Source organism: Hyla sarda, chromosome 5, assembly GCF_029499605.1.
Source record: "Hyla sarda isolate aHylSar1 chromosome 5, aHylSar1.hap1, whole genome shotgun sequence".
Taxonomy (NCBI): domain Eukaryota; kingdom Metazoa; phylum Chordata; class Amphibia; order Anura; family Hylidae; genus Hyla; species Hyla sarda.
The window spans coordinates 49,517,228-49,544,823 of record NC_079193.1 but is presented as its reverse complement, the minus strand read 5'-3'; the positions used below and the strand labels follow the sequence as shown (position 1 = coordinate 49,544,823).

The 27,596-nt window shown below is 43.6% G+C and overlaps 1 protein-coding gene across 3 annotated transcripts in view; it reads right to left on the bottom strand.

The window, feature by feature from the left end:
* The window catches only part of CCNY (cyclin Y), a 230,296-nt gene that overhangs the window by 201,880 nt on the left and 820 nt on the right, over window positions 1-27,596 (bottom strand). Inside the window, exons 2-4 of one of the 3 annotated variants that reach the window (XM_056519491.1) lie at window positions 15,101-15,858; window positions 11,953-12,045; window positions 11,686-11,744 (exon numbers count right to left, since the gene is read on the bottom strand). The gene's annotated coding sequence lies outside the window, so the exon portion shown is untranslated. The remainder of the gene's footprint in view (window positions 1-11,685; window positions 11,745-11,952; window positions 12,046-15,100; window positions 15,859-27,596) is intronic. The other 2 variants (XM_056519493.1, XM_056519494.1) reach the window with 2 other exon arrangements.

Here is a 27,596-nt window from a genome sequence, read left to right as displayed (position 1 = left end):
TAGAACACCATGAAGCACATTTTTGGGACATGACTACACATAGAAAGGAGCGCATCGACAACGCAAGCAATCACAACCTGAAAGCGTGTCAAGTTCATGAGGTGATTACTTGGAGAACAATGTACGACACTTTAAACCAGAACAGAGGGAAAGTATGCGAAGACGTGTCGGACGAGAATCGTATGCGTAACCGGGTCTAAACGAGTATGCGCCCGGTGACAAATGCGAAACGTTAAACGAGTACCATATCAACCTAGAACACCATGAAGTACATTTTTGGGACATGACTACACAGAGAAAGGAGCGCATCGACAACGCAAGCAATCACGACCTGAAAGCGTGTCAGGTTCATGAGGTGATTACTTGGACAACAATAAGAAACTCTTTAAACCAGGAGAGAGGGAAAGTATGCGAAGACGTGTCGGACGAGAATTATATGCGTAACTGAGTCTAGATAAGTGTGTGCCCAGTGGTAAGTGCGAAAGTTCATACAAGTACCATTACAACCCAAAACATCGTGAATTCCGTTTTTGAGAACGTGATTATATCGTAAAAGAGGTGCACCGACGACACAAGTAAACACAACCTGAAGACGTGTCAGGTTCATGAGGTGATTACTTGGCAAATAAAACAAATCTTATCACCTACGTGTGGCGTTATTGCTGTTCTGAAGGCGTGTCAGTAACAACCGTGCAACGTACTCCCTGCAGGCGTGGGAGGCATGATGGGTATACATCACCTATGTGTGGCGTGTCAGTCATAACAATTATGCGACGTACCCTTTCTGTAACATGACAGGCTTAACAGGTAAATACCACCTATGCGTAGTGTCAGTGTCGTTCAGAAGGCATGTCAGTACCAACGATAGTGAGACATACCCCGTCTGCAACGGTTTACTGGGTCGGCCCCGCCTGAGCGTCGTGTAATAATCGTTCTGAATAGGTGTCAGCAGCGACAACTGCTATGTATCACCCTGCCTATATAAAGATGCGTGCAGAACGACTACGTGTGAAACTGTCGTGAACCGCTAAGCATGGCTATACCACCAACTTGATGACCCTATACTCGGGCCAACCATATACGCGTATAGACCACCAGTGAATGCCTGAAGCTAACCACGACCTGATGGCAGAGAATATGCCGGCAAGTAGTAACTATTATAACCACATACCTGCGTACAGGGCCACACCCCATGTGCTGTATGAGCATGTGCGCTGCACAAAACTGCGGGCGTACGAACTTCACAAATAGCGCAAGTGCATGTACAGAACACATGCCACGAGTGCACACGCAGCCTGATTCCCGCATGCACCCGAGTAATATAACCCTACAAACACGCGTGATACAGGTCCTGCGAGCGGGTGTGCAGCACGAACCTTATAAGTGCATGCTCAGTAGTAATTCTATGAGCGTGGGCCATGTAATACTATAAACGTGCGTACAGTGTGACTCGTATGAGCGTGTACAAAGTATGAATCCTATGAGTGTGTACAACATGACTCCTACAAGAGTGTGTGTAGTATGAACCCTGCAGGCGAGTACAAGCGTGTATACCACATAAACCTACGAGCAAGTGTACAGAATGGATGCTACATTGGTATGCACCGCATGAACTTTATGAATTATGCAAGCGAGTGTACCGTATAAAAGCTACCGCGAATGTACTGCATAATCCTAACGCGTGTAAAGTAAGAATCCAACAAGCGTGTGTAGAGTGTGTACTGTGTACAGCATGAATCTTATAAGTGTGTACGCAGCATAATGCTACAAGTATGTACAAGCGTGTGTATAGAGTAAATGCTACAAGCATGCACCCCCCAACTATGCGCAAGTGTGAGTGCAGTATGAATGCTACAAGCAAGCGTACAGCATGAACCCTAAGGGTGAATGTACAATATAATCCTACAAGCGAGTGTACAGTATGAAACCTGTAGGCAAGTAAACGGTATAAACACTACAAGTGTGTACTGTATGAATCATACAAGCGTGTGTGCAGTATAAACCTTACAAAGGGGGTGTACAGTATGACCCTAAAAGCGTGTGTACGGTATAAAACTACAAGTGCGTAGAGAACGAATGAACCCTAAAAGCGTGTGTGGCGTATAAATGTTACCGGCATGAATCCTACCAACGTGCATGGGTACCAGGATGTGTACAGCATGAACCCTACGGCATGATTCCTATAAGTGAGAATCGTAGCTTCACAACAGCTGGAGGCACACCGCCCGGAAACACAGAAATATAAAATAAATGAAAAGAAAACTGTGAGGAAGTTAGTTAAGAGACAAAGGTTGGAGGTGAGCGCAGCTGTTGGTGTAGCGTGCCTTAGACTGACCAGATTGGCAGCTGTGGGGGTGAAGCATAAGGCCACAGGGTGGGGCGGAGCGGTGAGTCCGATTGAGTGTAAAGGTGTGCGAGTCTCAGTATACGGGAGACACATATAGATCCTCCCAGCAGCACCGAACTACAAAATGTGATAATGATATATATGTGCAGGAGACTGTTCACATAGAGCGGTAATGTTATACATGTGCAGGAGACTGTTCATATAGTGCGGTAATGATATACATGTGCAGGAGACTGTTCACATAGTGCGGTAATGATATACATGTGCAGGAGACTGATCACATAGTGCGGTAATGATATACATGTGCAGGAGACTGATCACATAGTGCGGTGATGTTATACATGTGCAGGAGACTGTTCACATAGTGCGGTAATGATAAACATGTGCAAGAAGCCTAACACATAGTGCGGTAATCATATACATGTGCAAGAAGCCTAACACATAGTGCGGTAATGATATGCATGAGCAAGAAGCCTATCACGTAGTGCGGTAATGATATGCATGTGCAAGAAGCCTATCACATAGTGCAGTAATGATATACATGTGCAGGAGACTGTTCACACAATGCAGCAATCAAATACATGTGCAAGAGGCCTAACACATAGTGCGATAATGATATGCATGTGCAGGAGACTGTTCACACAATGCAGTAATCATAGTGCAGTAATGATATACATGTGCAGGAGACTGTTCACACAATGCAACAATCAAATACATATGCAAGAAGCCTAACACAAAATGCGGTAATGATATGCATGTGCAGGAGACTGTTCACACAATGCAGTAATCATATACATGCGCAGCCAGCCGTTCACATGGCGCGGCAATGATATGCACGTGCAGGAGGCTGTTCACATAACAAAGTAATCGTATGCATGCGCAGCAAGCCGTTCACATAGTGCGGTAATGATATGCACGTGCAGGAGGCAGTTCACATAAAGTAATCGTATACATGCGCAGCAAGCCGTTCACATAGTGCGGTAATGATATGCACGTGCAGGAGGCTGTTCACATAGTGCGGTAATGATATGCACGTGCAGGAGGCTGTTCACATAGTGCGGTAATGATATGCACGTGCAGGAGGCTGTTCACATAACAAAGTAATCGTATACATGTGCAGCAAGCCGTTCAAATAGTGCGGTAATGACATGCACGAGTAGGAGGCTGAACACATAATAAAGCAAGCCATAAGAAAACACATACATGCGCAGCAAGCCGTTCACCTAATGCGGTAATGATATGCACGTGCAGGAGGCTGTTCGCATAACAAAGTAGCCATATCCATGCGCAGCAAGCCGTATGTAATCATATACAGCTGAAAACCGAAAAATGCTACCGGCGAATGCCGAATGCAGATATGTAATACAATAACCTGGAGCCGGGCTGACCAAGGGTTTCCCTGAACTCCGGCTCACCTCCGGAGTCCGGGAACCGCCAGCGTTACCCCCGGTCAGCCACAGCCACTTACCCCCACCATGCCGGCTGAAGCGAGGTTCCTGTCAGCTGACTCGTGCAGTCAGCTGACCGGTGGGAACGTGACTCCACTTCCTGCCGACATCACGTGACAACCCTCAAGCGAAGAACCCACGGCGTCAATGAAGGGGGGAGAGCCGTGAGTTTTATAGTCATCCCGCTCCTCCCACAATTACAGGCCAGCTGCGCAGGCCTTTCCATTTAATAAAAAATGTATTAAAACATTTATATAAGCAAATATGGTATAAATAAAAAGTACAGATCACGGCGCAAAAAATGAATCCTCAAAAATTAGAAAGTTATAGGTCTTAAAAATAGGGGGATTTTAAATGTACAAATTTGGTTAAAAAGTTTGCGATTTTTTTAAGCACAACAGTAGTAGAAAAGTATGTTATTATGGGTATCATTTTAATTGTATTGACCCAAAGAATAAATAACACGTTCTCACAATTGTACGGCGTGAAAACAAAACCTTCCAAAATTAGCTAAATTGCGGTTTTCTTTTTAATTTCCCACACAAATAGTATTTTTTTTGGTTGCGCCATACATTTTATGGTAAAGTGAGTGATGGCATTACAACGGACAACTGGTCGCACAAAAAACAAGCCCTCATACTAGTCTGTGGATGAAAATATAAAAGTTATGATTTTTTGAAGGCGAGGAGGAAAAAACGAAAACGTGAAAATAAAATTGTCTGAGTCCTTAAGGCCGAAATGGGCTGAATCCTTAAAGACTTAAAGGGGTACTTCAGGGAAGTATACATATTTAAAAATAAAAAGATTCAAAACCAATACATTACCTGGATATGTTACCTGTAAATGACCTGTGGTCTTTTGGGTGGTTTATATTCTTTGCCCTCCTTCCCTCCCCTTTGCCTCATAGATACATTTTCCAGGAATCATTGCAGCATTGCTGCGCCCCCACCCTCCTGTCTGAAGCTGCACACACCTCCTAGTTCTCAGCACTAAAATGAGAATGAGTCATTAGGGCAGAAACCACATGGTCTGTGTCTCAGGAAGGTGGGGGCTGCTTTCAAAGAGAGACTTGGACAGAGACAGAGAAGATGGCTAGATTACCTATTTTCCTCACTCCCTGAATGTAAGTAACAACTGAAAGATGGGGAAACTGCTCAATATATAGCTAATAAATTATATTTATCATTTTATTTAGACAATTAAAAGGGTTGGTGAGAGGGAAAGGATGGGCTAGGTAGGGGTTTAGTCTCCAGAGTACCTCTTTAAGCATTATCTAATAAAGATGTTTTGGTATAGAATAAGTTTTTCTCTCACTGGACAGACAGGACTTACTGCATTGATTGAGCCTCTGTGTATTGAGTATACAGTGGTGGGGCGTAAGTCTTGGAGCTCTACACCAGATCTCATATATTCATTGCAGATTTTGAATTCCAGCATGTTATAAACGATGACAGCCCGGCCTGTGAAGTTGAATATTACTGATATGTGGTTTTGGCAAATTATATAATGCAGCTACAATTCAGTAATAGTGATAAATGTTAAAGATAACTAAAAGGGACAAAAAGTAATCAAGTATGATCACGTTCCATACAGAGGACCCGATATATCACTGTCTCACTGAGGATCGGCAGAAAGGTCACCTTCCTTCTTTAGTATTGCTTCATATTGGGGAATGCAATATTAAAGGGGACATGTTACAAAATGTAATTTACTTTAAAAATGTTTTTAAAAATAGGGTTCCTACAGAACTCCATTATGCTTGGGGAGAATAAAATATAAATACACTGGAGATCAAAATTAGAGAACAACACACAATTTCCTAAATATCAAGGTCATTGAGTAGTCCTATGGGATAAATAGCAGTATTTTTCTGAGCGCTGTCAGCTTGGGCTAGGAATCCCACGCCACCGAGGTGGTCCGAAGTTTGAGGCCACGAGACCCGTACTGGACGGTGAGTGCAGGCTATGTTTCTTGTGAATATGATCTAAATTAGAGAACATCTTCAGATACCTGCAAATTATTGGTGTTAATCTGGCAGCTGGTGCTGATTTCCTTAATGATCCGTCCGCATTCCGGTGGGGAGGGTGAGCCGGCCCGGGCCGCCCATCTCCACCAGGAGGCCCTCTTCTCCGCTCTGGGACGGCCACGGACTTATACTCGAGTATATAGGTTAATCAATTAAACATTGCAGCTGGAATTACTCACCAGTTTGGCACTGAACAGAGTGAGGATCTGTCTCGTCGTACAGTGTCTCGACGTTTAAGAGCATTTGGACTTAAAGCCCACTCTGCAGTGACCAGACCTCTCATTAGCAGAAAGAATCAAAAGGCTAGACTCACCTTTGCTGAGGAGCATGTTGTGTGGACAGAGAAGTGGTCCAGAGTTCATTTTAGTGATGAAAGCAAGTTTAATTTATTTGAATCTGATGGGAAACATTATGTTCATCGACAAACTGGGGAAAGACTGAATCCAAAGTGTGTAAAGAAGTCAGTGAAAGGTGGAGGAGGAAGTGTCATGGTTCGGGGAATGTTTTCTGCAAGAGATGGACCTCTCATAGAGCTACATGGCAGAGTGAATGCAAGTGGGTATCAGAACCTTTAACAACAAATGGTTCCTTCATTACGTTCAACACTCAATCAGCAGATGTTTTCATGCAGGAAAATGCCCCCTGTCACAGCAAAACGAGTAAAGCAGTAACTGAAAACATTGAAACAATGAAATGGCCCCCCAGAGTCCTGATCTAAACCCAATAGAAAACCTCTGGAAAATCCTTGGTGACACAGTTATGGCAATACAATACAGGAATTTAGGTGCACTGCTGTGGTAGATGTATACAGTGACATTGGCTATCCCTCAACACTGATGTTAAAATTGAGACATTCGCCAGTATATCCTTATATGAAGGACATACCAGAGCCCGCACACCAATGCCAAGGTTTCTCAAATGGCACGGGACATAGCGCTAAACCTACCTGTACGTGATAAGCAAAACAGGGGCCAGTGGGCAATTATGGCAGCATTAATTAGGTCGACCCACAGAGTCCTCCCAGGTACCCTCCAGCGTGGCTAAGCACACATACAATGCCAGGAGGGAGGCAAACTGCAAGCCCCACCTGAGTTGGCTAATATAGGTGCATGGCCTCACAGGTGCTACCTTGATGCTGCCTGGAAAATGTTCCAGGTGCATTACATATGGAGTTTACACACCTCCAAGTATAACATTTAAACAACAACAAAAAACGTGGTCTCAAATGGCTGGAGGTGCTCAACCCCAAATGTGGTTGTGCATTTATACTGGGGAGCAGATCCTGCCCTTGTAGTCCGTTGCTAGGGGCGATCCCCAGCATAAAAATGCATACAATGGAGGATGCCTGCAGCGGACTACAAGTGCCACAATAGAATCCTACACCAGATAGACCGTGTGGATGTGTAACAATTAGAACAATACAATACAGGAATTTCGGTGCACTACTGTGGTAGATGTATACAGTGACATTGGCTAATCCCTCAACACTGATGTTAAAATTGAGACATTCGCCAGTATATCCTTATATGAAGGACATACCAGAGCCCGCACACCAATGCCAAGGTTTCTCAAATGGCACGGGACCTAGCGCTAAACCTACCTGTGTGTGATAAGCAAAACACAGTTATGGCCAAGAAACCCACAACAGCCACAGAACTGTGAAAGAAACTGTAACAAGAGTGGACCAAAATCATTCCAGAGCAGTGTGAGAGACCTGTGGGGGGCACAGATGTGCTGAAGTCATTCAAACCAAAGACCTGTACACTTCCTACCAATTGGTGACTGCTGTAACCTTCAGAAAATTTACTTACAATCTTTCTCTGTGCTACATTCATTGCTGTTCTCTAATTATCATCATCAACATTTTTGAAAAATAAAGGTTTTATGTTGGTTATTTTGTAAAACACTGTTTAAAAAAATCCTTCAAATGATGATCAATGTAGATTACATTATTTCAGAAAAAATCAAGTGTTCATAAATTGTTCTCTAATTTTGATCTCCAGTGTATATCTTAGGCTTCTATTGCAGACAAATATATTTATTAGGAGTCCTCCAATATATACCTCAGCCAGAAGCTGAAATGCAGTGTGAACCTAGCCTAGGGATAACTATACCACATTTATTTGGTATTCATTTGGTAAAAATGCTGATAAGCTCCAAGGCAGTGTTTCCCAATCAGGGTGCCTCCAGCTACATCTTCCTACCTGGGTGCTGGGTCTCTTCACTCAATCACTGCAGGCTGCTCTGAAACCCCCTCCTCACTACTGCACCCTCACTTACTGGAATTTGTCCCTGCCTGTGGACAAAGATGATGCTGCAACCAGATAGGATTGTGTTCTGGATGGTATGGGGTGTTTTTTTTTAAGCCATGATTTCTATAAAAAGGAAATAAAATTTTCTTATGAAGTTTAATGTTTTGCCAAGATGTAAAACATATAAAAATATTTTGAATCTGACATTGCACATTTAAGATATGATCACAAGTGCATGTTTTGTTAAGGCTGCGTTCACATCATTTTGACCACGATTGCAGACCCGAACAAAAATCGTGTGAAATCGGATGCGGATCAAATCGGATGTGTGTAATGGATTAGATTTTTTAATGGAGGTCAATGGATCCGACTTTATATACGATTTAAAGTTATAAAATCCTGTACTCAAGTCGGATGGAGAAATCGTGATGTAAACACAGCCTAAGTAATCTGCAGATTTTCTGCAGTGGATTTTGTTACCCATTTGCTACCTTAGGGAAAATTTACATGGACGGACCATCGGCTTGTTTCCTGCTGTGGGTTTAGCCATGGCTGACTTTCCGCAGCAGATTTTTAGCAGAAAATCCACAGATGGTGGTCTTCTGCGCTGTCCTACCATCATTGAGGCTCTGTTCACATTTTTTTAAGGCAAGGAGCAAAAAACGAAAGTGCCAAAACGGAAAAAACCCGGTCCCTAACGGGTTAAAGGTAGTATAGAGAAAAGTTCTTCCTCCATTCCCCCGGCGCACCGCTACAGCTGTTTAATCCTCTGCTCCGGTCTTCTTCTGTGTGCACAGATCGTCACACTGCACTAAGCCTATCACCGGCCACGGTGATGTCCCGCCTCGTCCAGTGATAGGCTGAGCGCAGTGTGACGATCCATGCACACGGAAGAAGGAAGACCGGACAGGATGACCAAACAGCTGTAGCGGCACAATGGGGACACGCAGGAAGGTGAATGAAAGTTTATTTTTTTAGCCCGGGAACAACGGACTGAGAATACTTTTCTCTATACTACCTTTAACCCCTTAAGGACCGGGTTTTTTCCGTTTTTGCACTTTCGTTTTTAGCTCCTTGCCTTTAAAAAATCATAACTCTTTCAATTTTGCACCTAAAAATCCATATGATGGCTTATTTTTTGCGCCACCAATTCTACTTTGTATTGACGTCAGTCATTTTGCCCAAAAGTCTACGGTGAAACGGAAAAAAAATCATTGTGAGACAAAATTGAAAAAAACGCCGTTTTGTAATTTTGGGGGCTTCCGTTTCTACGTAGTACATTTTTCTGTAAAAATGACACCTTATCTTTATTCTGTAGGTCCATACGATTATAATGATACCCTACTTATATAGGTTTGATTTTGTCGTACTTCTGGAAAAAATCATAACTTCATGCAGGAAAATTTATACGTTTAAAATTGTCATCTTCTCACCCCTATAACTTTTTTATTTTTCTGCGTATGGGGCGGTATGAGGGCTCATTTTTTGCGCCGTGATCTGTTTTTTAATGGTACCATTTTTGCATTGATAGGACTTATTGATCGCTTTTTATTCATTTTTTCATGATATAAAAAGTGACCTAAAATGCACTATTTTGGACTTTTGAATTTTTTTTGCGCGTACGCCATTGACCTTGCGGTTTAATTAACGATATATTTTTATAACTCGGACATTTCTGCACGCGGCGATACCATATATGTTTATTTTTATTTACACTGGTTTTTTTTATGGGAAAAGGGGGGTAATTCAAACTTTTAATAGGGGGGGGGGGTTAAATGATCTTTATTCACTTATTTTTGCAGTGTTATAGCTCCCATAGGGACCTATAACACTGCACACACTGATCTTCATCATTGATCACTGGTTTCTCATAGTAAACCAGTGATCGATGATTCTGCCGCTTGACTGCTCATGCCTGGATCTCAGGCACTGAGCAGTCATTTGGCGATCGGACAGCGAGGAGGCAGGTAGGGACCCTCCGGCTGTCCTGTAAGCTGTTCAGGATGCCGCGATTTCGCCGCGGCTATCCCGAACAGCCCACTGAGCTAACCGGCACTTTTTACTTTCACTTTTAGCCGCGTGGCTCAGCTTTGAGCGCGCGGCTAAAGGGTCAATAGCGCGCGGCACTGATCTATTAGTGGCGGGTCCCAGCTTCACTATGACGCCGGGCCCGCCGTGATATGATGCGGGGTCACCGTGGGACCCCGCGTTATATCACGGGAGCGGGACCAAGGACGTACTCATACGTCCTTAAGATGTTATGGAAGGGTCACATGGAACCCTATGATGGACCCTACAGTGTGCCTCCAACTGTGCCTGCTCATAGCAGCAATCCGCCGCTACAAGCAGACACGCAGTGTTTTGCGAGTCGCCGTGCGCATGCACAGTGTACTAGCACACCGTGGCTGCTTTCGGCCTATGTCAGGGAGCAGGGGGAGCAGCCACAATGTCTGCAAGTACACTGCACATGTGCGTGGCGACTCGCAGATCACTTTGTGTCTTCTTGTAGAGGCAGATTGCCACTACGTGCAGGCACACTGTAGGGTCCGTCAAATGGTTCTGTGTAACCCTTAAAGGGGTACTCCCGTGGAAAACTTTTATTTTTTTTAAATCAACTGGTGCCAGAAAGTTAAACAGATTTGTAAATCACTTCTATTAAACAATCTTAATCCTTCCAGTATTTTTTAGGGGCTGTATACTAAAGAGAAATCCAAAAAAGAAATGCATTTCCTTTAATGTCATGACCACAGTGCTCTCTGCTGACCTCTGCTGTCCATTTTAGGAACTGTCCAGAGCAGGAGAAAATCCCCATAGCAAACATATGCTGCTCTGGACAGTTCCTAAAATAGACTGCAGATGTCAGCAGAGAGCACTGTGGTCATGACATCAGAGGAAATGCATTTCTTCTTTGGATTTCTCTTTAGTATACAGCCCTTAAAAAGTACTGGAAGGATTAAGATTTTTTAATAGAAGTGATTTACAAATCTGTTTAACCTTCTGGCACCAGTTGATTTAAAAAAAAAAAATTTCCACGGGAGTACACATTTAAGGCTATATTTTGGGATACATTGGAAGTACATGTAAGGAGATCCTCCAGGAGTATAACTCTAACCCAGTGTTTCCCAACCTTTTTTGGCAAAAAAAAAAAAGGGAAACAGCTGCAATGCAATGCACAATATCAACTTATCTGTGGGTATGTAGATTACGGTGCTGCTTTATACAGCAACTCACAAATGACGTCTTCTAAAATCAGGTGACAGGGGTGTACATGGGTAACAGAGGGGTGTACATGGGTGGCAGAGGGGTGTACATGGGTGACAGAGGGGTGTTAGGGGTGTATATGGGTGACAGATGGGTATAGAAGAGTGTACATGGGTGACAACAGGGCATAGGGGTGGACAGGAGTGACAAGGTGGTAACAGGGGTGGACAGGGGTGACAAAGGGATAGAGGGGTAAATAGTGGGGTTTGGACATTGGTGATAGGGGGGTAGATTGGGGGTGGTGAACACGGGTGACACGGGCGGACAAGGATGACAGGAAAGTGGACAAGGGTGAAAGAGGGTAACAGAGGAGTGACAAAGTGGGGTGACAGAGGGGAGAGGGTGTATTACCTTAATTAAGCTGAGCTGTTGCGGGGGGATCGGGTAGAATCAGGCGGGCCGGGTGGAATCTGGGAGACCGAAAAGATAATCAGGGGGGAAGGGAGACGCAGTGTGCACGTACACGCAATGCGCAAGCAGGCTACCTTTCCCCCCTGTGCCGCTGTGATTCACATGCGCACAGGCCGGGCGGGAGATTTAAAATAAATATCCAAAATTGCCTACTGAAGTCCCCCTGGCAGTTCTCAACGGTTGGGAATCACTGCTCTAACCTCTTACCTTGATGTGAACAGAGCGTTACTGTAATTTTGAAGCCGCTCTAAAGCTGGAGCTTTTCCAGTGGACTTCTTCATTGACAACTTATTATATTTCCTGTAAACAACGTGAGTCACATATGAAAACTGTTGGGTTACAGTAATAAAATTTAAAAAAAAGAAGTTGAGGAATATGAAACTTATTTATGAACATTTCTCATGTTCTCCAAAGAAGGGCAAATGTCAAGTAAGGATATTTGGTTTTATTTAAGGGTGTGAACGTATTTGCAGCCATTTTTATGGCTCCGATGTGACTATAATAAAAAAAAAAGGAAGGAATTTTACAATAATCTTAGATTAAAACATATCCTACAATTTTCTGTCTACAGCTCCTATGCAGACCTACAGTCATGGCCGTAAATATTGACACACCTGAAATTTCTCACAGAAAAGGATTGCAGTAACACGTTTTGCTATACACATGTTTATTCCCTTTGTGTGTATTGGAACTAAACCAAAAAAAGGGAGGAAAAAAAAAGCAAATTGGACATAATGTCACCAAACTCCAAAAATGGACTGGACAAAATTATTGGCACCCTTTCAAAATTGTGGGAAAATAAGATTGTTTCAAGCATGTGATGCTCCTATAAACTCACCTGGGGCAAGTAACAGGTGTGGGGAATATAAAAATCACACCTGAAAGCAAATAAAAAGGAGAGAAGTTCACCTAGTCTTTGCATTGTGTGTCTGTGTGTGCCACACTAAGCATGGACAACAGAAATAGGAGAAGAGAACTGTATGAGGACTTGAGAACCAAAATTGTGGAAACATATCAACAATCTCAAGGTTACAAGTCCATCTTCAGAGTTCTAGATTTCCCTTTGCCTACAGTGCTCAACATTATCAAGAAGTTTTCAACCCATGGCACTGTAGCTAATCTCCCTGGGTGTGGACTGAAGAGAAAAATTTATGAAAGGTGTCAACGCAGGATAGTCCAGATGGTGGATAAGCAGCCCCAAACAAGTTCCAAAGATATTCAAGCTGTCCTGCAGGCTCAGTGAGCATCAGTGTCAGCGCAAACTATCCATCGACATTTAAATTAAATTAAATGCTATGGCAGGAGACCCAGGAGGACCCCACTGTTGACACAGAGACACAAAAGAGCAAGACTTCATTTTGCCAAAATGAACTTGAGTAAGCCAAAATCCTTCCAGGAAAGCGTCTTGTGGACAGATGAGACCAAGATAGAGCTTTTTGATAAAGCAAATCATTCTACTTTTAAACAAAAATGGAATGAGGCCTGCAAAGAAAAGAACACAGTACCTACAGTGAAATATGGTTGAGGTTCAATGAGGTTTTGGGGTTGTCTTGCTGCCTCTGGCACTGGGTGCCTTGAATGTGTGCAAGACATCATGAAATCTGAGGATTACCAACGAATTTTGGGTCGCACTGTACAGCCCAGTGTCAGAAAGCTGGCTTTGCGTCTGAGAGCTTGAGTCTTCCAGAAGGACAATGACCCCAAACTTACGTAAAAAAAACAACCAGAAATGGATGGCAACACAGCATTGGAGAGTTCTGAAGTGGCCAGCAATGAGTCCAGATCTAAATCCCATTGAACACCTGTGGAGAGATCTTAAAATTGCTGTTGGGAAAAGGCGCCTTCCAGTAAGAGAGACCTGGAGCAGTTTGTAAAGGAAGAGTGGTCCAACATTCCAACTGAGAGGTGTAAGAAGCTTATTGATGGTTATAGGAAGCCACTGATTTCAGTAATTTTTTCCAAAGGGTGTGCAACCAAATATTAAGTTAAGGGTGCCAATAATTTTGTCCAGCCCATTTTTGGAGTTTGGTGTGACATTATGTCCAATTTTCTTTTTTTCCTCCCTTTTTTTGGTTTAGTTCCAATAAACACAAAGGGAATAAACATGTGTATAGCAAAACATGTGATACTGCAATCCTTTTCTGTGAGAAATACTTCATTTTCTTGGAAAATTTCAGGGGTGCCAACATTTACGGCCATGACTGTATGTGCCTCAGTGGATTAAAAAACAAAACCTGCACATTCAGTTTCCTTTTCCTCTGTCTTCTATTTTTTTTTTTTTTGGTAACCTACAAAATGTTAACATGTTTTTGCAACCTAAAATTGTCACTTTTTTCTATTCTTAATGTTTTTAGTAATAGGGACACAAGTCTGTTATATAGCAGATAACTCCTGGGGAAGATAATGGAGACAGCAGAACATGTGGAGCCCCAACACCTCACTGGAGCACGAGACCCTCAGTGTAGTCCGGGTATTTTTTACTTTGCGTTGTATTATTCTTATACAATGTAATTCCTAAATTCTCCAGCCCTGTTAATTTTCTCTGCATTATATTGAACCCTGCCAGCGAGTGATGTCTACATTCTTGTTTGGGGGTGTGGTTGGTACATTTAGTGTTTTTAAACCTGTTTTTGTGGCATTGAACTTTATAATGTTGAGTATGTCTATGCCCATATACATGTAAATGAAATAAACTTATGGATTGTGCAGTTTTTTTTTATTGGAATTATTGTGTTAAGTGGTGCTCAATGTTCTTTTGACACTTTTAAGTCAGATCTGCCAAAATGGGCATGGTATCAACAAAGAGGTGTGGCTTTAGTTTAAGGGTATGGTCACATGTAACTAATCCACCAATGACCAACCTTAGAGCGAGCCCCCTGCCTGTGCCCTCGTAGCAGCAGTCCGAACAAGGATCTGCGCGACTGCAGTAAACTGTGTGCGCATGCGCAGTTTACTCTCAGACATTGCTGCCGCTCTCTGCCTAGCTCAGTGAACAGAGGAGTGGCCTCAATATCTGGGAGTAAACTGCGCACGTACTGCAGATCCGTTACATGTGACCCTACCCTAAAAGGGAGCATGGCCTGAAGCAGAGTTCAACAAATCCCAGGCGCCAAGTTGCACTGGCAGCTGAGAATTTCATCCTAGCACCTAGGTTTTTGTCAGACCTTTAAACGAAAACATTTCTAGAGTAGGGTCACACATAACGTATCCATAGCAGGTTTCTAGCAACTGAAATTCTGCTTGAGGAAAGTCTCATTGAATTCAATGAGTAGCAACAAAATCCGCTAGTGGAATTTTTGCTGCTGGGAACCTGCTGCAGATGCGCTATGCATGACACTACCCAATAACAACTTACTTCCCACGCTGGTCCCCTTCTTTCGGTGCTTTAGCAGGTAGACTCCATCCCCCTTGGTACAGTGTACGAAGTGTGAGCGTTGAGGTCAATGATTGGCTGCAGCGGTCATGCAATGTCCGCTGCTAGAGTAACATCGGAGGCAAAATAGACCAGAGTAGGATCGAAGGGCGAGGTAAGTAACAGTTGGTTATATTACTGCATTAATACACTCTTGCATTAGGACACTACAACCACACTTAGGTGTATGTCTCAGAGGGGCGTGGTGTAGCCTAAATCCACCAAAAAGAGGGCACATCAAAATGTATAACTTTTTGTTTTTCACTGGTGGGCCCAAGGATTACCAGTCCAACACTGCTCTGCAGCTATAGTGTCACAGAGACGCTGGGAGCTCCGTCTGGTGTATTTCAGGATTTTCCAGTATCTTGTATGTTTTGTGAATGTGCAGTTGCATTTTCATGTAAGATCTTTAGAAACCACCGTTTTAGTAACATAAGATTTGTTACTTCCTCTTGGAAAATTTTGGACCCAGTTATATCAGGTGGTTTTTGCTGAGGGGGAAAAAAATATGTATTTGATGCTACAAGTAAAGTCCTACAGTCAAGTGACTTGTAGAGTGACTTGTAGATGAGTCAGTGCCACAACTTTCCACCAGTAGAGATCGTCCTCTTCTTCTAATGCACAGAAACTGAAGGGTAGAGCAAAACTCCAAAATATTCCTTATTGCAATACTGATATGTGGAGGCTGGGTGTCTGCTTAACTGTAGGGTTAAATTTGTATTACAGAAAGTTAGTTATAAAAATAATTTATGATAACGTTTCAGGAAAGATGTATAAGTGAAAGACTGGAGGAAAATAATGCAGACACAATAATCCGTATATATTTAGCACCACCTCCTGTTAGCTTTGTGTCATGACATTCCAAGTGTAAATTTTGCAATTAATACAGAATTTTCCATAAATGAATAGCTTTTCTTTTATTTTTAAATATTTTAGACATTTTATAATAGTACTTAAATAGAACTTAGAAATAAAATGCTGCAATTTACATTTATTTTAGATCCCCCTAATAATAAAATGTCCCCCCAAAAAAAAACTTTTGACATGTCACTAGGACATGTCAAAAGTTTTTTAATGGTTGGGTCTCAGTGCTTAAAGGGGTACTCTGGTGAAAAACTTTTTTTTTTTAATCAACTGGTGCCAGAAAGTTAAACAGATTTGTAAATTACTTCATTAAAAAAAATATTAATCCTTCCTGTACTTATTAGCTGCTGAATACTACAGTGGAAATTATTTTCCGTTTGAAACACAGAGCTCTCTGCTGACATCACGAGCACAGTGCTCTCTACTGACATCTCCATTTTAGGAACTGTCCAGAGTAACAGGAAATCCCCATAGCAAACACATGCTGTTCTGGACATTTCCTAAAATGGACAGAGATGTCAGCAGAGAGCACTGTGCTTGTGATGTCAGCAAACAGCTCAGTGTTTCAAACGGAAAATAATTTCCACTGTAGTATTCAGCAGCTAATAAGTACAGGAAGGATTAAGATTTTTTAATATAAGTAATTTACAAATCTGTTTAACTTTCTGGCACCAGTTGATTTAAAAAAAAAAAAACGTTTTCACCGGAGTACCCCTTTAATCCCCCACCACTCAGCAGAACAAGCCTAGATACGTGCATGGTTAACCTCTTCACTCCCCGGCTCCAAATGCTCTCTGTCCTGCTGCCCCATTATAAGTCTATGGACGGAGATCGCAGTGAGACAGGAAGTGAAATGCTTAAAGGGGTACTCTGCTGGAAAAAAATATTTTTTTTTAAATCAACTGATGCCAGAAAGTTAAACAGATTTGTTAATTACTTCTATTAAAAAATATTAATCCTTCCAGTACTTATCAGCTGCTGTATGCTCCACACAAAGTTCTTTTCTTTTTGAATTTCCTTTCCGTCTTACCACAGTGCTCTCTGCTGACACCTCTGTCCATTTTAGGAAATGTCCAGAGTACAAGCCAATCCCCATAGCAAACCTTTCCTGCTCTGGACAGTTCCTGACATGGACAGAGGTGTCAGCAGAGAGCACTGTGGTCAGACAGGTAGAAAATTCAAAAAGAAAAGAACTTCCTGTGGAGCATACAGCAGCTACAGAAGTACTGGAAGGCGTAAGATTTTTTTTTATAGACGTAATTTGCAAATCTGTATAAAGGAAAAAGTGTGTGCAGCTCACAAATCTAAAATACGAGGATATATGTTACGCCGAGCGCTCCGGGTCCCCGCTCCTCCCCGGAGCGCTCGCTACATCCTCGCTACTGCAGCGCCCCGGTCAGATCCACTGACCGGGTGCGCTGCGATACCGCCTCCAGCCGGGATGCGATTCGCGATGCGGGTGGCGCCCGCTCGCGATGCGCACCCCGGCTCCCGTACCTGACTCGCTCTCCGTCGGTCCTGTCCCGGCGCGCGCGGCCCCGCTCCCTAGGGCGCGCGCGCGCCGGGTCTCTGCGATTTAAAGGGCCACTGCGCCACTGATTGGCGCAGTGGTTCTAATTAGTGTGTTCACCTGTGCACTCCCTATGTATACCTCACTTCCCCTGCACTCCCTCGCCGGATCTTGTTGCCCTTGTGCCTAGTGAAAGCGTTCCCTTGTGTGTTCCTAGCCTGTGTTCCAGACCTCCTGCCGTTGCCCCTGACTACGATCCTTGCTGCCTGCCCCGACCTTCTGCTACGTCCGACCTTGCTTTTGTCTACTCCCTTGTACCGCGCCTATCTTCAGCAGTCAGAGAGGTTGAGCCGTTGCTAGTGGATACGACCTGGTTACTACCGCCGCAGCAAGACCATCCCGCTTTGCGGCGGGCTCTGGTGAACACCAGTAGTGACTTAGAACCGGTCCACTAGCACGGTCCACGCCAATCCCTCTCTGGCACAGAGGATCCACCTCCTGCCAGCCGGCATCGTGACAATATAGTTGGTTTTATGCCGAAACCCCAACGGCCGGGAATAAATAGTATATGAAAAGAAAATATATAACCAATCCTTCTAGGATTTTACCCCGAAGGGTACACAATGAATTCAAAAATAATATAGAGAAATTTCAATTAATATACATTTTATTAGACATATATAAAACAATTGATGAAATTGTATAAAATTATTCTAATCCTGGCACAGATATAATATAGGTGAATATTCCACTGGGCCCTAGTGGTATTGATCACCTAAAGTGGGAAGACTTTGTTCTAACAACCATAGATATATAGAAAAAATTATAAAAGTATACCGGTCTGAATAAAAGGTATTATGTCCTTCTCTGATGCAGCTGATATAATATCTTTGCGATAAATAGATGGACAAGTATTGTATCCACTTTGCAGTTGATTTTTTCAGTCTATTGGCTAATACAGGCTTGGTCTGGTCTGTATTGGATACTGCTGTTACAATGTGTCTCACCCGCTCCTGGCGCTCGATGTTATCTCCGATCACCATACGCCGGCTGCGCTGGCACAGGGCTGTCACTTGTGCAGTTTTACTTGTGCAGGGGTACGTTTGGCACAACGTCCCCAGTGGCCTCCGTTTTGCTCCTGTGATGGTATTGCAGGGCGGGCGCAGCGCTGGCGTCCCTCGTGGTGGATGATGATGTAGAGTGGTAATTTCTCAGGGCGGGTGGAAGATGGATCTTTCCCAGCAGATTCAGGTTGGTGGAAAATCGCGGTGTAAGTCCAGATCGGACTGCAGCTGCGGTGGTTGTTGCTTCCAATAAATGGCAAGTCTCTATGCCAGGTTCACACCTTGCAATATATTGATGGTGTGAACCTGGCATAGAGACTTGCCATTTATTGGAAGCAACAACCACCGCAGCTGCAGTCCGATCTGGACTTACACCACGATTTTCCACCAACCTGAAACTGCTGGGAAAGATCCATCTTCCACCCGCCCTGAGAAATTACCACTCTTACATTATCATCATCCACCACGAGGGACGCCAGCGCTGCGCCCGCCCTGCAATACCATCACAGGAGCAACACGGAGGCCACTGGGGACGTTGTGCCAAACGTACCCCTGCACAAGTAAAACTGCACAAGTGACAGCCCTGTGCCAGCGCAGCCGGCGTATGGTGGTAGGAGACAACATCGAGCGCCAGGAGCGGGTGAGATACATTGTAACAGCAGTATCCAATACAGACTAGACCAAGCCTGTATTAGCCAATAGACTGAAAAAATCAACTGCACAGTGGATACACTACTTGTCCATCTATTTATCGCAAAGATATTATATCAGCTGCATCAGAGAAGGACATAATACCTTTTTTCAGACCGGTATACTTTTATAATTTTTTTATATTTTTTTAAATAATTTTTTTTAAATTAATTTTTCTATATATCTATGGTTGTTAGAACAAAGTCTTCCCACTTTAGGTGATCAATACCACTAGGGCCCAGTGGAATATTCACCTATATTATATCTGTGCCAGGATTAGAATAATTTTATACAATCTCATCAATTGTTTTATATATGTCTAATAAAATTTATATCAATTGAAATTTCTCTATATTATTTTTGAATTCATTGTGTAATTTACAAATCTGTTTAACTTTCTGGCAACTATTGATTTAAAAAAATGTTTTCCATTGGAGTACCCCTTTAAGTATGTATGCACTTCTTTTGGCTCATTCTGCTGATCGCTTAGGATCTCAGCACTGAGACCCTGACAGATCAAAACTTTTGAAATCTTCCTGTAACAGACACAAGGAATCACAATATTTACCAGGCCTAGATTAAAGGGTACCTCTCATCAAAAAAACTTTTGATATATTATAGATTAATGTATGCAGAATAACTTTACAATTGCATGTTATTAAAAAAATATGCTTCTTTCTATTTAAATTTTCCACTTTGAAGAAATGACCACTAGGGGTCTCCCTACCAGTCCTGGCAGCAAGCATTTCAGACTCATGCTGGAGTCCTAAACACTACGAGCTGCCAGTCTGCTTTGTTCACAAAGGAGAACACTCAGAGCTGCCAGCCTGCTTTGTTCACAGCCTGTTTGGCTGTGAACAAAGCAGGCTGGCAGCTCTGAGTGTTTAGGACTCCAGCATGAGTCTGAAATGCTTGCTGACAGAACTGATCGGGAAAAATACAATAGAAAGAAGCATATTTTTCATTAACATGCTATTGGAAAGTTATTCAACATTCATTAGTCTAAAATATATCAAAAGTTTATTTGATGAGAGGTACCCTTTAATGGCAGTACTGAGCACGGAAAGGTGAGGGAAAGATTAGAAGTGAATACGGGCCATTTAAAGGGGTTGTGCGCTGCCCTGCAGTTCGGAGCTCCGCTCACAGCGTCCAGAAATTCATTACTCCGAACGCTGTGTGCGGGCTTCCGTGATCGCGGCCGCCGGGCGTGACATCACGCCCGGCCCCTTCGTGACGTCTCGGCCACCCCTTCGTGACGTCTCGCCCAACCCCTCAACGAAAGTCTATGGGAAGGGGGCGCGACCGCTGTCACGCCCCCGTCTCATAGACTTTGGTAGAGGGGGCGGGCGTGATGTCACGAGAGGGTGGGCGAGACGTCACGAAGGGGCCGCGAACACGGAAGCCCGCACACAGCGTTCGGAGTAATGAACTTCTGGACGCTGTGAGCGGAGCTCCGAACTGCTGGGCAGCGCACAACCCCTTTAAGTGCTGGGAGAGTGTGTGCACACCCTACAGTTCAGACCATGAAGTGCAGGAGGACAGGTGCATGATGGCAGATGACAGAAGAACATTTACTTAAAATGAGCAAATCCTCCATTTTGGGGGGCCTCCATTATGGTGTGCACCTTGCAGTGTAAATAACAAAACTTTATTCTACAGGTTATTTCATTTACAGCAATATTAAATATGAATACAGCAGTTCAGATTTTAATGCAGTACTTTTGCAAAAAGTAGCAGCGGGCATCTGAGGGTGACTGCGCAGACCTGAATTCCAAACCCATCCCGTGACGTACGTGTACGTCATGGGCTGGGAAGGGGTTAAAAAAGCAGCGCTGACCTGAATTCCAAACCCATCCCATGACGTACGTGTACGTCATGGGCCGGGAAGGGGTTATAAAAGCATTCCCATGAATCCTCTGGTTAAAAATTTTTTTGGGTTGGTTCGTACAGTTTAAGGTAAAATTATAGGTGTCGTTACAAAGTTCAATAGGTAACGCAAAAAAATAAGCCTCATATTGGTCTGTGGATGGAAAAATAAGAGCTATGTAAGATCTATTAAAAGGCGGGGTGGAAAAAACAAAAACGCAAAATTGGTTGTGTCCTCATGGCCAAAATGGGTCCTTCTGGCTAAGCTTCCACTTTTTTTTTTTTTTTTTTTTGGCAAAAACACCCATTACATTTTTTTGTTTGTTAGCTGCAAGACAATAGGGAACTGTAAAATGCTGTATCCACTTGGCATTTTTCAGTTTGGCGAATTTTTAATCCTTTTAGTTTTCTTCACTCCTCTTTGGCCTTTTTTCTGCTCCTTGGCAGTTTTTCAAAATCAGGTTGAAACTCCGGCATTTTTTCACAGAAATGGTGACGTTTTTCTTCCATAGAAGTCTGTGGGAGTGAAAAAACACCAAGAAAAACACCATGTGGGTTTTATCTTTGGCATTTTTGCGTTAGCTTTTTTTAATTGAATTTTGTAAGTTACCATTAAAAAAATAATAATAAATAAATAAAGATATAGTCAGCGTTCATACAGGGAGCAGAAATGCACGGGGTTCATACAGGGGACCAGAAATGCCCGGGGTTCATACAGGGAGCAGAAATGCACGGGGTTCATACAGGGAGCAGAAATGCACGGGGTTCATACAGGGGAGCAGAAATGCACGGGGTTCATACAGGGAGCAGAAATGCACGGGGTTCATACAGGGGAGCAGAAATGCACGGGGTTCATACAGGGAGCAGAAATGCACGGGGTTCATACAGGGGAGCAGAAATGCACGGGGTTCATACAGGGGAGCAGAAATGCACGGGGTTCATACAGGGAAGCAGAGATGCACGGGGTTCATAACAGGAAACATAAATGCACAGTGTCCATAAAGGGAAGCATAAATGCATGGGGTTCATACAGGGATGTAGAAATGCACGGGGTTCATACAGGGATGTAGAAATGCACGGGGTTCATACAGGGATGTAGAAATGCACGGGGTTCATACAGGGAAGCAGAGATGCACGGGGTTCATACAGGGAAGCAGAGATGCACGGGGTTCATACAGGGAGCAGAAATGCATGGGGTTCATACAGGGAGCAGAAATGCACGGGGTTCATACAGGGAGCAGAAATGCACAGGGTTCATACAGGGGAGCAGAAATGCATGGGGTTCATACAGGGAAGCAGAGATGCACGGGGTTCCTAACAGGAAACATAAATGAACAGTGTCCATAAAGGGAAGCATAAATGCATGGGGTTCATACAGGGATGTAGAAATGCATGGGGTTCATACAGGGAAGCAGAGATGCACGGGGTTTGTACAGTGGTCTTCATGTCAGTATTCATTGCACAGCAGCTTCTAGAGAAAATCATGTCAGGTGGGACATACTGGAGCACAAACATACAGGAGAAATAACACAGTAGCCTGTACATCTACATCCAGGAGAAATCGAGAAGGAGGAGAAAACGGATTTTGGCAGCAGCCACCACATGAAATCTTCACTTGCAGAATTCTGCGAGTGGAGTTTTAGATTAAATCAATAACCTGCCTAGGACCAAGGGCATACAGGTACGCCCTTGCGTCCGGGGATTTAAGGACCAAGGATGTACCAGTACACCCTCGGCGTCTCCGTTCACCACCGGTAACATGGCAGTGAACAGGATGCCAGCTGAAATTTTTCAGCAGGTATCCCGTGCAAACGCCTGGTGGCTGTCTGGGCATGCTGGGAGTTGTAGTTTTGCAAGATCTGGAGGGTTAAAGTTTAGTTCTAAACTGTGGCCCTCCAGATGTTGCTAGGCAACTACTCACCTCCTGGCTCCCGTCACCAGCAGGATTGCGGCCCGCAACACCTAGAGGAGGATAGCCGCCCGCAATCAGTAAGGGACCTCTGCCGCCGCTCACATTACAGTTCCCCCGCTCTGTCCGCTCTACCATGGGTGGCAGGTTGGGCGAATCGAACTTTAACACCCCCACCCCTTCGATCTGCTATTGGCCGGTCGCTTCTGACCGACCAATAACAGGGATAGGAGGGGTGGCACCCTGGCCACCTCACTCCTATCGCTTCAGGGTGATCGTAACTGTATTGGACAGCCCCGATCACGCCTTTGGTCCTTAAGTCCCCCGATGCAAGGGCATACCTGTACGCCCTTGGTCCAAGACAGGTTAATGATTTAATCGAAAATCCACTCGGAGAATTCTTCAAGTGTAGATTTCATCTGGCGGCCGCCGCAAAGTCCGTTTTCTCCTCCTTCTCGATTTCTCCTGGATGAAGATGTACAGGCTACAGTGTTATTTCTCCTGTATGTTTGTGCTCCTGTACATCCCTCCTGACATGATTTTCTCTCAAAGCTGCAGTGCAATGAATGCTAACATGAAGATCACTGTATGAACCAGTGTATCTCTGCTTCCCTGTATGAACCCCGTGCATTTCTGCTTCCCTGTATGAACCCCGTGCATTTATATGCTTCCCTGTATGAACCCCGTGCATTTCTGCTTCCCTGAATGAACCCCGTGCATTTCTGCTTCCCTGTACGAACCCTGTTCATTTCTGCTTCCTTACATGAACCCTGTGCATTTCTGCTTCCCTGTACAAACCCTGTTCATTTTTGCTTCCCTGTATGAACCCCGTGCATTTCTGCTTCCCTGTATGAACCCCGTGCATTTATGCTTCCCTGTATGAACCCCGTGCATTTATGCTTCCCTGTATGAACCCCGTGCATTTCTGCTTCCCTGTGTGAACCACGTGCATTTCTGCTTCCCTGTATGAACCCTGTGCATTTCTGCTTCCCTGTATGAACCCCGTGCATTTCTGCTCCCCTGTATGAATCCCGTGCATTTCTGCTTCCCTGTATGAACCCCGTACATTTCTGCTTCCCTGTATGAACCCCGAACATTTCTGCTTCCCTGTATGAACCCTGTGCATTTCTGCTTCCCTGTATGAACCCTGTGCATTTCTGCTTCCCTGTATGCACCCTGTGCATTTCTGCTTCCCTGTATGAACCCTGTGCATTTCTGCTTCCTTGTATAAACCCTGTGCATTTCTGCTTCCCTGTATGAACCCCGCGCATTTCTCCTTCCCTGTATGAACCCCATGCATCTCTGCTTCCCTGTATGAACCCCATGCATCTCTGCATGAACCCCATGCATCTCTGCTTCCCTGCATGAACCCCATGCATCTCTGCTTCCCTGTATGAACCCCATGCATTTCTGTTTCCCTGTATGAACCCCGCGCATTTATGCTTCCCTGTATGAACCCAGTGCATTTCTGTTTCCCTGTATGAACCCCGCACATTTATGCTTCCCTGTATGAACCCAGTGCATTTCTGTTTCCCTGTATGAACCCAGTGCATTTCTGTTTCCCTGTATGAACCCCGCACATTTCTGTTTCCCAGTATGAACCCCGCGCATTTATGCTTCCCTGTATGAACCCCATGCATCTACTCTTCCCTGTATGCATCCCATGCATCTCTGCTTCCCTGTACGAACCCTGTGCATTTCTGCTTCCCTGTACGAACCCCGTGCATTTCTACATCCCTGTATGAACTCTGTGCATTTCCATGTCCCTGTATGAACGCTGACATATAAATGCACAGGGTTCATACAGTGATGTTCATGTCCTGTACAAACCCAATGCATTTCTATGTCCTCTTTATGGGGCTAATTAACACCCCATGAAAATGCAGAAAGTGCAGTTCGTCCTCCCGCTTGCAGCCCCAGGAAACCTGCGTTATACACAGCACACTAATATATATATATATATATATATATATATATATATACACAGTGTTATACACAGCACACTAATATAATCAGCCTTGGTTGGGATAAACTGGCATACACACAAAAGGGACTACAACTCCCAGCATGTGTTATTCAGGAGTCTTCAGTCTGTGGTATAACACCAGCATGCTGCCTCTGTAGTCTCCTGTGAGTTGTAGTTCACAACACCTCTATTGTCTCTCAGAAGTCTCCTGGGGGTTGTAGTTCACCACACCTCTACAGGGCATACACCAGTGTTTCCCTAGAAACACTAGCATACACACACATAACAGGGACTACAACAGGAGTCCCGTCCCTCCAACCCCGTCTACGCCGTTCACCGTTTAGGATAATTAACAATATATTTTGATAGTTCAGACTTTTACGCACGCGGTAATACCAAATATGTTTATTTTATTATTTTGTTATGCTTTTTGGGGGGTAACATGGGCAAAACTGTGATTTACGTTTTTATTGGAGGAGGGGATTTTTCTAATTTTTTTACCTTTTATATTTTCACTTTTTATTTTTACACTTATATAGTCCCCATAGGGAAATATTTCTAGCAAGCATTCGATTGCTAATACTGTTCATTGCTATGTATGACCGCCGCTTCTAAAGTGAAAATGAAAGTGACCCGGCTGCTCAGTCGGGCTGTTCGGGACCGCCGCGGTGAAATCGCGGTGTCCCGAACAGCTGACCGGACATCGGGGGAGCCCTTACCTGCCTCCCCGGTGTCCGATCGGCGAATGACTGCTCCGTGTCTGAGATCCAGGCAGGAGCAGTCAAGCGCCGATAACACTGATCACAGGCGTGTTAATACAGGCCTGTGATCTGTGTAAAAGATCAGTGTGTGCAGTGTTATAGGTCCCTATGGGACCTATAACACTGCAAAAAAAAAGTTACAAAAAAGTGTTAATAAAGGTCATTTAACCCCTTCCCTAATAAAAGTTTGAATCACCCCCCTTTTCCCATAAAAAAAATAAAACAGTGTAAAAAAATAAATAAATAAACATATGTGGTATCGCCGCGTGCGTAAATGTCCGAACTATAAAAATATATCATTAATTAAACCGCACGGTCAATGGCGTACGCGCAAAAAAATTCCAAAGTCCAAAAAAGCGTATTTTGGTCACTTTTTATACCATTAAAAAATGAATAAAAAGTGATCAAAAAGTCCGATCAAAACAAACAAAAATCATACCGATAAAAACTTCAGATCACGGCGCAAAAATTGAGTCCTCATACCGCCCTGTACGTGGAAAAATAAAAAAGTTATAGGGGTCAGAAGAGGACATTTTTAAACGTATAAATTTTCCTGCATGTAGTTATGATTTTTTCCAGAAGTGCGACAAAATCAAACCTATATAAGTAGGGTATCATTTTAACCGTATGGACCTACAGAATAATGATAAGGTGTAATTTTTACCGAAATATGCACTGCGTAGAAACGAAAGCCCCCAAAAGTTACAAAATGGCGTTTTTTATTTTATTTTGTCGCACAATGATTTTTTTTTCTGTTTCGCCGTGCATTTTTGGGTAAAATGACTAATGTCACGGCAAAGTAGAATTGGCGACGCAAAAAATAAGCCATAATATGGATTTTTAGGTGGAAAATTGAAAGGGTTATGATTTTTAAAAGGTAAGGAGGAAAAAACAAAAGTGCAAAAACAGAAAAACCCTGAGTCCTTAAGGGGTTAAGGCTGGGTTCACACTGACTTTTTTTGGTGCTCATTCAATGCGTGCCCCATTGATTTGAATGGAAATATGCAATGTCATTTACACTATGAATTTTTTGAGCACACATTTCAAATACATAGATGGCTGTCCAGGAGGCCCTGCTGGTGAGAACTTTCATGCATCCCCATAGACTTTGCAACACCAGGTACTGCTGAGGTGCCCATTCACTGAGGAAACCACTCTGCACCTCTTTTGGCAGTGCCAGTTTGCCTGAACCCTGTTGGATGCTCTGAAATATGAACTCAGAGACTGTTTTACTATTTCCTGGAATCCGCACCATTGGGACTATCCAGGAGGCCCTGTGAACTGTTATAAGGACACTTTGTGGCCAGGAAACGCCTCATTACAAAATCTGTGAGCAGTATACCTAGTTATTATAAACTCGGAGATGTCAATCTTGAACTGACGCAGGCTGGTCCAAAACTATTTATTTAGGGACGGTCCGGACATATAGGAAGAAAAGGGTTAACACCCCACTGCTTCCTTGTGTTTTGTCTCTCAATAAAGCTTCAGGCCTATAATTGCCCCTTACTACCCCCTTTTTTTTTTAACCCCATTGCCCTATCACTGTCTGTAATGCTTTATTGTTTGACTTTGTTTATAATGTGTAAAGGAATGTTAGTGTAGCATGTGGTATGATGAAGGGAGTCCTGTGCTGTATGATGTACTGTGGCTCCATGTATGGTAATTGTAAAAATGTATTGTGTGCTGCTTTCTAGCCTGTGCTGTCGTAGCACACTGTATGTATTTTTTATTGTGATGGATTGCTAATCAATAGTTATTTTCAATAAAAAAAAAAAATATTTGTTTGCCTGACCCCCGCAATCAGACATC